Source organism: Meles meles, chromosome 8 (genome assembly GCF_922984935.1).
Source record: "Meles meles chromosome 8, mMelMel3.1 paternal haplotype, whole genome shotgun sequence".
NCBI lineage: Eukaryota > Metazoa > Chordata > Mammalia > Carnivora > Mustelidae > Meles > Meles meles.
This window is the reverse complement of record NC_060073.1, coordinates 60,682,345-60,693,641: the sequence shown is the minus strand read 5'-3', so window position 1 is coordinate 60,693,641 and position 11,297 is coordinate 60,682,345.

Here is an 11,297-nt window from a genome sequence, read left to right as displayed (position 1 = left end):
ACCCTGTAACTGGAAACCAGTTTTTGCAAGTTACCCACAGTCCCTTGTAAGAAATTATTTTTCTGCTGAAATTGGTCTGTTTCTGCCCCTTGCTCCCACAACCTAACTGGTGCAGTGGATCATTTCCTTCCCTCAGCCTCTGCTTTCTCGCAACCTGTACTGACTCAAGAATCTACCTACTGGGGTACCTGGGTGGCTCAGTGGGTTAAAGCCTCTGCCTTCAACTCAGGTCATGATCTCAGGGTCCTGGGATGGAGCCCCTGCATAGGGCTCTCTGCTCAGCGGGGAGCCTGCTTCCCCCTCTCTCTCTGCCTGCCTCTCTGCCTACTTGGGATCTCTGTCAAATGAATAAATAAAATCTTAAAAAAAAAAAAAAAAGAATCTACCTATCTCCTTCAGAATCTACTTACCTCCTTCTTTCTGTCTTCCTGCCTCATCTCCTGCTTCCCATGGTTTAGCTCTCTCCACAGATGTCAGAGGAGGACTGGCTGGCCCACCAAATCCCTGTTGCCACTGTTTGGGGTTCTCAGCTATAGTGGAGGTGGGGGTGGGGTGTGGAGCAGGGTGAGGTGAGACCCTTTCAGCAAAATAGCAGGCATGAGAAACACTACAGGGGGTGACACCTGGGTGGCTCAGTCCTTAAGCATCTGCGTGTCTGGCTGGGGGGTGGGGTGTTGTGATCTCAGGATCCTGGGATCAAGCTCTAGCTCATCGGTTGTGAGGCCTGTTTCTCCCTCTCCCACCCCCCCTGCTTGTGTTCCCTCTTTCGATGTCTCTCTCTCTGTCAATTAAATAAATAAAATCTCAAAAAAGAAAGAAAGAAAGAAACACTCTGGGGCTTAGTCTGTTCAGAACCAGAGGTGATTGTCCCTTTACCTCAGAGCTTGCCACATCACACCTGGAATGTAACCTTCCAATCCCCAAACCAGGAGGGACCCCTGGTCTAAGTGAGCCCTATCTGACCCCAAGAGAGAGACAGACTGCAACAAAAGAGGGAACAGTTCCCACAAGGGTCGGGTGAGGGAAGGAGGGAGCCCAGAGGTCATAATCTTCATCTGTACCTGGTGATGCACTGTCTTAGCAGTGACAGAAGCTGAGTTGTTCTGGGTGGCTTGAAAAGCCGCACAGAAACAGATATAAATACTGCAAGGGAGCTCGAGACAGTCCAGGCAGCCTTTGAAGATAGTGAGCGCTCCATTACTAGAGGTATGCAATAGAACCTGGGTGGATACCTGGCAAGATTGCAATGGAAAGGATTCCTACAAGATTGAATTGGCTGAACGGGGTGGACTTTGAGGTCTCTTTCAGCCCTGAGCTTTGATAGTTGGAATACGCAGTTGAGTGAATGAAGACCGAATGACTTCTTACTACTTTTTTGGTTGGATGATGGTTGATTTGTTAAAGAAAGTGATTGAATAAATGAATGAGTGAATGAAATTGACTACTCCAATAAATAAAAGATATTTGCTTGCGTGAAGACTTGTTCATTCTTTGATTAGCTGAATGAAGATTCGTTGGTTGAAATAATGAATTAGCAAATAGAAAGTGTGGCTGAGCAGGCTGGTTGAATGAAGGTTTGATGGCTGGTAGAATTCAGTTCCTTGATTCCTACTCTATTCTCTTATCTTGCACTTTATCCTGCTTGTCTTTCTTTTCTTTCTAGTGAAGTCAAGAAGAAATGTTTCCATTTGTATACTTAGGTTGGAAAATACTGCAGGCCAAAGAGCCCTTTTCATAATCAGGATTTCATCTTAGGCAAATTTGATCGCCAGGCATATGCCCACGGTGACTGGCATAACCTGCTTCAGTACTCATGGGAGGTATGAATTTAGCGTCTTGGCCAGAGAAGGGCAACTGAAAGTCACACCTGGGGCTTGGCCTGTTTGGCCCCTCACCTGGAAGCAACCCATTATTCAGATTGCTGTGTTTTGGAGTATGATCCCTGGCGTAAAATGAGACTGGAATCAGGAAAGTGTTGTATAGGAAGTTCTGTGGGCTGGACTAACCAATTGCTATTGCCATCAGCTTCTCAGGTCGATTTTGTCTGTCAGCTGAGTTCAGTGTCCCTGTCAGATTAGAGGGATTGGGACACAGGCTGGGTACATTTTGATAGAGGGTGTGAATGGAAACTAATCTGAGCACTTGAGTACTATGCTGGGATATAGACCTAGGCAGAGGGCCTGGTGGAACGCTGAGTACGGGGAACAGCCAGGGAGCTCTTGGAGGGCATCTGAGAAGGACTTGCTGGGAACCAAAGTACAGAAAGAGGCTCAGAGACTCTCCCTCCTGTTTCCCAGGGTTGCCTTGAGCTGAGTCAGAAAGGGATAATACACTTTTCTGGTGCCCCTCACCTGGCCCCACTTTTGGGAGCTGGTGAAGCCAAGAACTTGAGAACTACTTGTGACTGGTCTGGTCACTCCCCCAGCTTAGGGCACAAATTATGCTCACATTTTCCCCCCATTAGTTACTTGAGTTCTCTCAAGATCTTATCAAGAGGAAGTGTGATCAGCCCCTCCGGAGGCCTTTTCTCCTGCTTCATAGTACTGCTCAAAACCCTCCGGGCTAGCTCAATTCAACCCAGGTTCCTGCTAAGCACCAGCCTTGCTCCACCTCAATGCTCACAGCCGGAGCAGCCCTGAATGCCGGGCTCCAAAGCCCCAGCTCTCATTCACATTCCTGAGCTCAGGCAATTTTCCCCGGAGCAAAGTTCAAAGGAGCTTCTAGGTCTTCAGCAGCAAAGTTGAGTCTTGTTACCAGTACGAGACTTCTTTCCCACACCACGGAGTTCCCCTTAGGGACCCAACCATCCTTTCTCACTGACCAGTGACGCTTATTGGGGATGCTTATCTGGGGAGAGAATTGGCCAACTTTGAAACTCTCAAGGGCAGAGGCTGGGCCTGCTTCCATCTGTACCCTGGAAGCTCCTTTCTCCGGGACTCTGCGTCCCCGTTGGATCTTGGGAGAAGCAGCCTTTGTCAGCCCACACAGGGTCCTGTCTTGTTTTGCCAGGGGCTCATCTGGTCACCTCAAGTGACCACCAGAACAGAGAGGGCCTCCTTGGCAAAGTCCTGGCCCAAGGACAAAAAAGGAGACACTTCCTGCCCCTGTTACACTTGGCCCTCTCCAGTTAGCACCCCAGGAGGGAAGTGACCTCAATAACTATGAGTCAGGGACATTTTACTGTGCCTCCAGGTTCCTCATAAAGACCTTAAGGACTTTTGGGTGGGGCAGGGCAGGGAAGGAAGGACTGAGAAAAAGGGCTCTCACCCATGAGCACCCTTCACACACACAGGTCTCACCAGCCCCTCTCACTGCCAGTTAACTACCGCCAGCTCCTCTACCAGACCTCACGTGGCCTTTGGGTAAATTCTTCTCGGACAAAAGGGCTCTACAAACTAAAATTGTTTAAAAAAAAAAAAATCCAGGCCAACCACATGAGATACCACCAGACTCATGGGGGGGGGGGCTATTATTCTATAAAATAATAAGAAGGAAAATAACAAGTATCTGCAGCCTGTGTCCCCGGGAGAAACTAGAACCCTCAGGTATTGCTGGCAGGAGTGGGAAATGGTGCGGCCACTGTGAAAAATAGTCTGGTGGTTCCTCAAAGAGTTAAACATAGAATTATCATAAGGGCCAGCAATTACTTCTAGGTACATACCCAAAAGTATTGAAAGCAGAGACTCATACTTGTTTTCTGTTTTGTTTTTTTAAAAGATTTTATTTATTTATTTATTTGAGAGAGAGAGAGACAGAGATAGCAAGAGAGAGCACAAAAGGGGAAGAGAGGGAGAAGCAGGCTCCCCGCTGAGCAGGGAGTCCCACACGGGACTCAATTCCAGGACCCTGGGATCATGATCTGAGCTGAAGGCAAACACTCAACCAACAGAGCTACCCAGGCACCCCTCAAACAGATATTTGTGCACCTGTGTTCATAGCAGCAATATTCATAAAAGCCAAAAGATGGAAACAACTCAAGTGTCTATCAACGGATGAATGGATAAACAAATTGTGATCTACCCGTACGATGGAATACTATTCCGCCTTAAAAAGGAATGAAGTTCTGACACCTGCTACAACATGGTTGAACCTTGATGACATTATGTTAAGTGAAATAAGCCAGATAAAAAGGGGCAAATATAGGATGATTCCACTCACATGAAGTACAAGAATAGGCAAATTCATAGAGACAGAAAGTAGAATAACAAGGTACCAGGGACTGGGAGGGGAGGGAGAATGGGGAGTTATTGTTAGTTTGATGGGTACAGAGTTTCCATTTGGGATGATGGAAAATTTCTGGAAATATATAGTTTTGATTGTTGTACAACATTATGAATGTACTTAATGCCACCAAATTGTACACCTGATGATGGTTAAAATGGTAAATTTTTGTTCTATATTTTACCAAAAAAACAAACCATATCCAAGCTACTCTTCTTTGCCTAGAGCAAAAATTTGGTAGCCTCACTTCAATTCAAAGGCCCTCCCTGCCCAAAGGTGTGATTTTTGGAAGGGGTCAGAGCAGCCTGTGCCCTCGGTTCCATTAGCTGTACTTGGGTGCAGATACTCTTTTCTTACTCTGTGGCTAGGAGATGAGATGAGATATGTTGGAGCACCAAGCTAGCACCCTGCACAAAGGGACAATTCCTTCTGCTTCATCCTGCCTATATACTATCTTAACTGGAGGGCTTCTAGGGGTTACAGAGTCCATTTTTTATTGTATAGATGCGAAAACTGAAGCTCACAGAGGAGGCAGGACCTGCCCAAAGTCATACACTTTCCTGATTCACTGCTCTGTGCTCTTTCCCTTGGGCTGGGGTGCTGAGAATAGACCACCTTGGGATTGGAAGTGCTTCCCATTACTCTGGGAAGTAATGGAATTATGACCTCTGGGCTCTGAAGCCTCTTCGGCCGAGCCTGGATGGGGATCAAGCTCCTGAAGGTTAGGATGGTCCCAAGGCCAGGTAGGAGATAGCCACTCCCACCCATGTCTGGTGGCAATGGTCCACCTACTCCCAAGCATTTCCCTACCTGTATTTCCTCCCCTGGCCTCCCCTCCCTCCCATCTGACAGTGTTCCACCCACTTCTCTAGCTTGTGTCCCCAAGAGACCCCTCAGGTAAAGGGTGACAAGACAGAATAAATAATAAATCCATGGCTCAGGACTGCAGGGTGCCCGATTCATTTACCTAGTCCTCAAATTGTCAAGAGCCTACCAAGTCTCTGGTGAACACTGGTTTAGAGGGCATGCGTGCCTGGGATCCAGGTCAGGGGGCCTACAGTCACGTCCTCCTACTTCAACTGTTCTAAGAGGCCTAAAATTTTCTTGCCAGGGGACAGAGCTTCAGGCCTATCCCCAGCAGGGCAGAGAGATTTAATAGAGCCCCACTCCCAGCCCTGGAGGCGGGGAGGGGGGCAAACAGCAAGTTTATACCAGAAGTACTCTGATGAAAAAGGCCTGAGGGCCAGAGTTAACCTGTAGCACAGCTCCCGATGGAGCAGAGCCCAGTATTAGAGCTGATTTCCAAAAAGTTCTTTCAATGAAAAAGCTCTTAGCTGTAACAGAATGTCATCTCCATGTTGTCTGACTTGGTAAAGGAAGAAGAGAGTCTGGAAGGAGAGATGGACAGAAAATATTTACAGTGGATCAGCAACAGCAGCAGAGGTTAATACAGAGCATGGGGTGAGGGATGAAGAGCCTGACCCTGACTGGGGTGAGGGGTCTGGGAGGGCTTCCAGACAGAGTGGACTCCTAATTTGAAATCTAGGCAATCTATGGGACTTGGGCAGGTCCAAGGGGTAGGAGATAGAGAAAGGTGGTCAGGTCAGAGAAAGTAAGTCCAGCACCGCCTGGGGGCCCCTATGCCTTGAGTCCCCAGGGTGAGCCAGTTAAGGGGGTGGGTAGACCAGAGGGAGGCTCAGGTCCCTCAGTGGAGGGATGGGTGGGGTAGGATGGAATATGGCCTGTTGGGAAGCCTCAAGGAGAACCCTGCCCTATTGAGGGCTATACTCCATGACCTTGTAGGAGTCCAGGATGTGGATCCCACCACTCTGGGAGGAGCCTCCAGACTTTTAGGTTGTGTCTTAGCTGACAGTATGACTGGTTTTCAGAGCTCTCTTTGGCCTGGGAGCCTTTTTCCTGATGACCTCCAAACCCCCTTGGGTGGCATCCTTTTTTTGCCTGATAACCTGCCTTCCTGGAGGCTCCACTTCTGAGCCTGTGTCTCTTCCTAGCAGCCCAGGGCTGCACTGGGCAGGGTTCGGTATGTGGGTTGGGTGGGGAGTAGGGGCTGGGGGATGGGTGGGGATGAGAAGGTAGCTCATCACAATTTGGAATCTGGTCTCTTGAGAGCCAGATGAGGTCACATAGATCATCTAACCCAATTAACCATTTTACAAGTGAAGAAACCTAGACCCACACCTTAACCCAGGTAAAGAGTTGTCCAAGGCTGACCCCAACTGAGAGAATTCTTTCTCTGTCCAGGATCTTGCAGGAAAGAAATAAGCACTTTAGGGGCACCTGGGTGGCCTCAGTTGGTTAAGAGTCTGCCTTTGGCTCAGGTCATGATCCCAGGGTCCTGGGATCCAGTTCTGCCCTCTCTCTCTCTGTGTCTCATGGATAAATAAATGAAAGCTTTAAAAAAAAGAAGAAGAAGAAGTACTTTTGTAGAGTAGTGAGTCTCCAACTTGATAGGTTAGCTTGACACACTGCACTGAAATTAAATGCGGAAAGCCAGACACCAGCCCTGACACTTACAGCTGCTTCTTTTATTAGATGCTCTGCTTTTCCACTAAGCTAGAATATTCCCATATTAATTTGTTTAGATTATCATTAAAGTGAAGGAACTGCATTTAAAAGCTTAGGTGGAATATTTGTAGCCACTTGCGACTAAGGCTGGAAACCCTCAAGAAACTGAGGAGCCTGGTTTGAGGAACTGCTGGGCTGGAAGGACAGATGGTCTTACTGAGGGGGTGGGAACAGGCCAGGTCTAAGTTGTGGAGTCAGTTGTGACGGGGCACACTGTGGGGCTGGACTCCTGTCCTCTGTCACCTCACACCTTGGCCCTTGGCCTGTGACGGGGCTTGGGAGTGTCTTTCCCATTGTTTTGACCATGTGGAAATCTGCAGGTTCCAGACAGGGGTCAGAGTCCTTCCTGAGGCCTTCCTGGGGGATCCTGAGTTGGACATGCCCCTTTCTGGACTTTGAATCTTCCTCTATAATACAATGGAGTGGACTTGCCACGAGGGACGGATGGGGATGGGATGGGAGAGAAGGGGCAGGAGCATCCATTTGTTAGAGCTGCCCCTGTAAACTGGACAGATTTTCTGGGAATTGATAGGTCCAGAGCTGAAAAGAGCATCTACTACTTACTCTAATTCTGAGACATCATTTTCCAGATATAATGCAAGAGGAAATGTATAGTTCTAGAAAAGACTGATAATCACCCTTTAGTTACAACCCAGAACTTGCCCCCTAGCTTGCAGGTTGCATTTTTGTCCATAGATAATCATCTGGTCCTTGTGGCAGCCCTGGGAAACCAACAGACCTCCTCCAAGCTCCCCTAGGCCCATTTCTGCCAAAGTGATCTCATGCTGTTATTACTATCTGTGCCCTGTTCTCCCCCCACCTCTGCCCCGCCAAGGAATCTGTGCACAGAGCTTCCAGGTTGCTTGCTTTCTTTCCATATCCTTTGGGCCCAGCAGCTCACCTGGACCAGAGACAGCACTCAAAGGGCTAGCTGAAGGAATTGAAGTAGACTTAATGCTGCAGACATCCTTCCCCTGAGGCTCTGTAACTGCCCTGCACCTGACTACCATCAGGAAGTAGATCAGTGATCAATGGCAAGCCGGGGACACCAGAGCTTGAACAGTAGGCCTGAGTACTGGCCTCCAGGGACAGGGAAGGCTGGTGGACCTTGATGAAGTAAGAACCAGCACAGAGGCCACCTTTTTTGGTTCACCCTCTACTGGCCTCCCAGCTTCTTTGGCTCAGCAACGCCCAGGATTCCGGGCATGTCTGCCTCTGGCCTTCTAAAAATACTCCGGCTGCCCAACGCCTCCCAGATGTCTGAGAGCTGAGTCTGTGATTTCTCTGCTGGTAATGGGTCAAGCAGCTCAAGCCACTTCCTCTGCTCCCACCACCCAGTCTACCTCCCAACCTCTGCAAGGCAGGCACCGGGAGAGGCCTGACTGCCTGAATGGAGAGATCTCAGGCACTGTTGATGACAGACTTCTTGGAACAGACGGGAGAACTGAGGTCCTAGGACTTTCCCGGGACACTTGGACACGAATGTCCTCTCCATCTCACTCCCCAGTACTCTCTTTATGCCTGCTGTCAGCCCACTTCTCAGATGCTGCCTGCAGTCTGTAAACCGGAGCTGACTTCCCCACTGCAGTTAAACTCCAGTAGGCCCCCGACAGCAGTGGTGGGGAGGAGCCTGTCATCTCTATGGTCTCTAGAAGGGTGTCTAATCCAGAGCATACATAAATCAATGTAGATTGGATTAATGATGCAGCCAGGGCCGTGCACGGAGACTTGGGCGGAGGGACAGAGCTGGGGTTCTCATCCACGGCCAGCCACTGTGATACTGTGTGTCCTTATCAACTGCTTTTGTTGGTCCTCAGTTTCATGGCGGCCAAATGAGATCAGGTCCAAGGACTGAGCCAGCTCTGTTCTTTTTTTTTTTTTTTTTTTTAAGATTTTATTTATTTATTTGACAGAGATCACAAGTAGGCAGAGAGGCAGACACAGAGAGAGGGGGAGGCAGGCTCCCTGCTGAGCAGAGAGCCAGATGCAGGGCTCGATCCCAGGACCCTGGGATCATGACCTGAGCCGAAGGCAGAGGCTTTAACCCACTGAGCCACCTACCTCTGTTGTTCTGAAGCCATGACCTGATGGCCTGTTGGGAATTCCTATCCCCTCCTCTGCTCCACTGCGTGTGGGGAAGATGGCATGTCCTGCTGCTTCCACCCAGTTCTGGGCTCTCAGCTTCTGCTCCTCCCTCCATGTCTCTGAATATCCCACCTCTGGTCCCATTCTCCTAGGCCCAGCCCTTCCAGCAAAGCCACCCTCTGACTCTGCTGCCAGGTGTCTGGGGGTGAACATACCCCACAACTCCCCCTCCCCCACCACCTACTAACCATATAATCTTGGGCAAGACATTGACAATTTCAGGGCCTCACTTTTATCACCTTTGCACTGGTGAAAATAAGGCCTACCTTAGAGAAATGTCAGGAGGGTCAAAGGAGATTCTTTATCTCAGATTTCGGGTCATAAATCTCTTTCCACAGAAAGTCTTCCCTGACCTCCCAGAATAGCTCGGGTGAATTTGTGGCTTTCCAGTTCTGTCCTCACCCCAACACCACCTGTCCACACTGTGTGGTCGTTGTCTCTTTCTGCTGGGGGCTCCTTGAGGACAGGAGTACCAGGGCCCAGCAGAGCATCTTCACAGATGAAGTGCAGGATAAGTTAGTTGAGCAACAAAGTGAGTAAATAAGGGAAAAGGCAAAAGGTTGTGCAGAAACCAGGGAGTCTGATCTAGGAGGGGCCTGCTCAGTGGCAGGCTCTGGTGGTAGGAATAGAGAGAGTCCCTTGGAGCCCTTCCCTTCCTTCTCTGGTGAGTTCATCCTTCAAGATCCTGGGAAAGCTTCTCCTTCCTGGAGAAACCTGGTCACTATCTCACCTGGGCACATGACCCACTCTTTATGTTACTGTCTCCAGACTCAGGCAGTGAGTTCCCTGAAGATGAGACACTGTTGGATCCTTATATAGCAAACCCTGGAGCCCAGTAAAGATCGTGGAGAAAGAAAAATAGCTGGAGAAATGATTTCTGAGTTGGACTTCAGGTTGAACTGCCTGATCTTTTATGCCCCTCCTAGCCTTCAGGATGATATAAGTTACTAAAATGAGAGAAGCAGAGGGACAAGATATTGTCCTCCTTCTAAAAGCACCCTCCAACCACATGGGATTAAGTGTGAGCTAGGGAGAAGGACTGATAAAGAGCAGTGAAAATATATTCCCAAGCCCCGTCTTTGTCCCTGGGCTTCTCTCCCTGTTGAGGAAAGGCCACGGAAACCAGACTTTAAGTATAAAGAGCCCCTGGGTCTCCCAGAGATGTTCCTCAGGCACTTGGTCTAAGCCCATCTACTCATATTTTATACATTAGAGTTATGCCTTTGATGATCTTGTTGTAAGCAATCTAATGGTTAATTAATGGCGGCCTTGTTGGGGGGTGAGAAGCTGCCATTACAGGCAGGCACTGGGAGAGAAGCACCTGAAGGGCCAGTAGAAGGGAGAGAGAAAAACAAAGCAATGTTACACCAGCAAAAGCACTTAAGAGCAACACAGATGGGGATCATTTAGTTCAAGGTCAAATAGATGCTCCTGGCATTTAGATCACTGGCTTTCTGCTCTGGGAAAAATCCCTTTTTGGGCCTCGGTCTCCCTATCTGCATAAACGAACAGCTTCTATCAAGGGTTCTGAGAGTTTATGATTCTGCAGAAGTTTCCTCACGTGAGGCCTTTCGCTCCCGAACTATGCAGGTCATAGGAGGTTTCATCAAGGACCAGGCTCCAGTCTTCTGGAGTTTGGGGGAATGAGGCTTTTCTGCCACAAACTCCCAAGGTTAGAGACTGTCCTTAGGGAAAGTCTGCCACAAAGCTGTCTGGGCTGTGCCCTAAGGAGAAACAGAAATCCACAGGAACTGGCATGGAGGCAGCGGCCCTTGGTATGCTTGCTGCCTACGGAAGGGGTGAAAAGGAAGCCTGGCTGCGGTACAGCGGAAGTGCCTGAGGTCTGACAGTTGCTCTCAACGCTCTGCAGCCAGGAGGGAAGTAAAACTGAGCATCTGGCAGCTTCTCCCTTGAAAGCCCATGTGACAGCAACAGGTGAGCCCCGTGCAAGCCCGTTCTCTGGTCCAGAATTTTGCCACAGGCCGGGGGAGGTCCCTGGAGAGTAGGCTAGCCAAGGGACTTGGGAGAATGCAGAGGAAAAAGCCTGAAGTTGGTTCATGTCCTTGGGCAAATCTCTGTGCCTCTTTGGGCTCAGTTTCCCTACTGGCAAACATGGATTTGGGATTAAATTTGCCTGTGCCCTAAGTATTTCTGGGATGGTGGGCATTAGAAATAAAGAGATAATTTGGTTGGAAGGAAATCTGGCCTGTTACCTTGTTAGCAAGGGACTCAGTCTCGTGGGGGATAGTTACAGAATCATGGGATAAATCAAGATTATCAACATATATATTGAAAACTGAAAAAAAAAAACAACCTGAAAAACTCTTAACAGAGAGCACCTAACC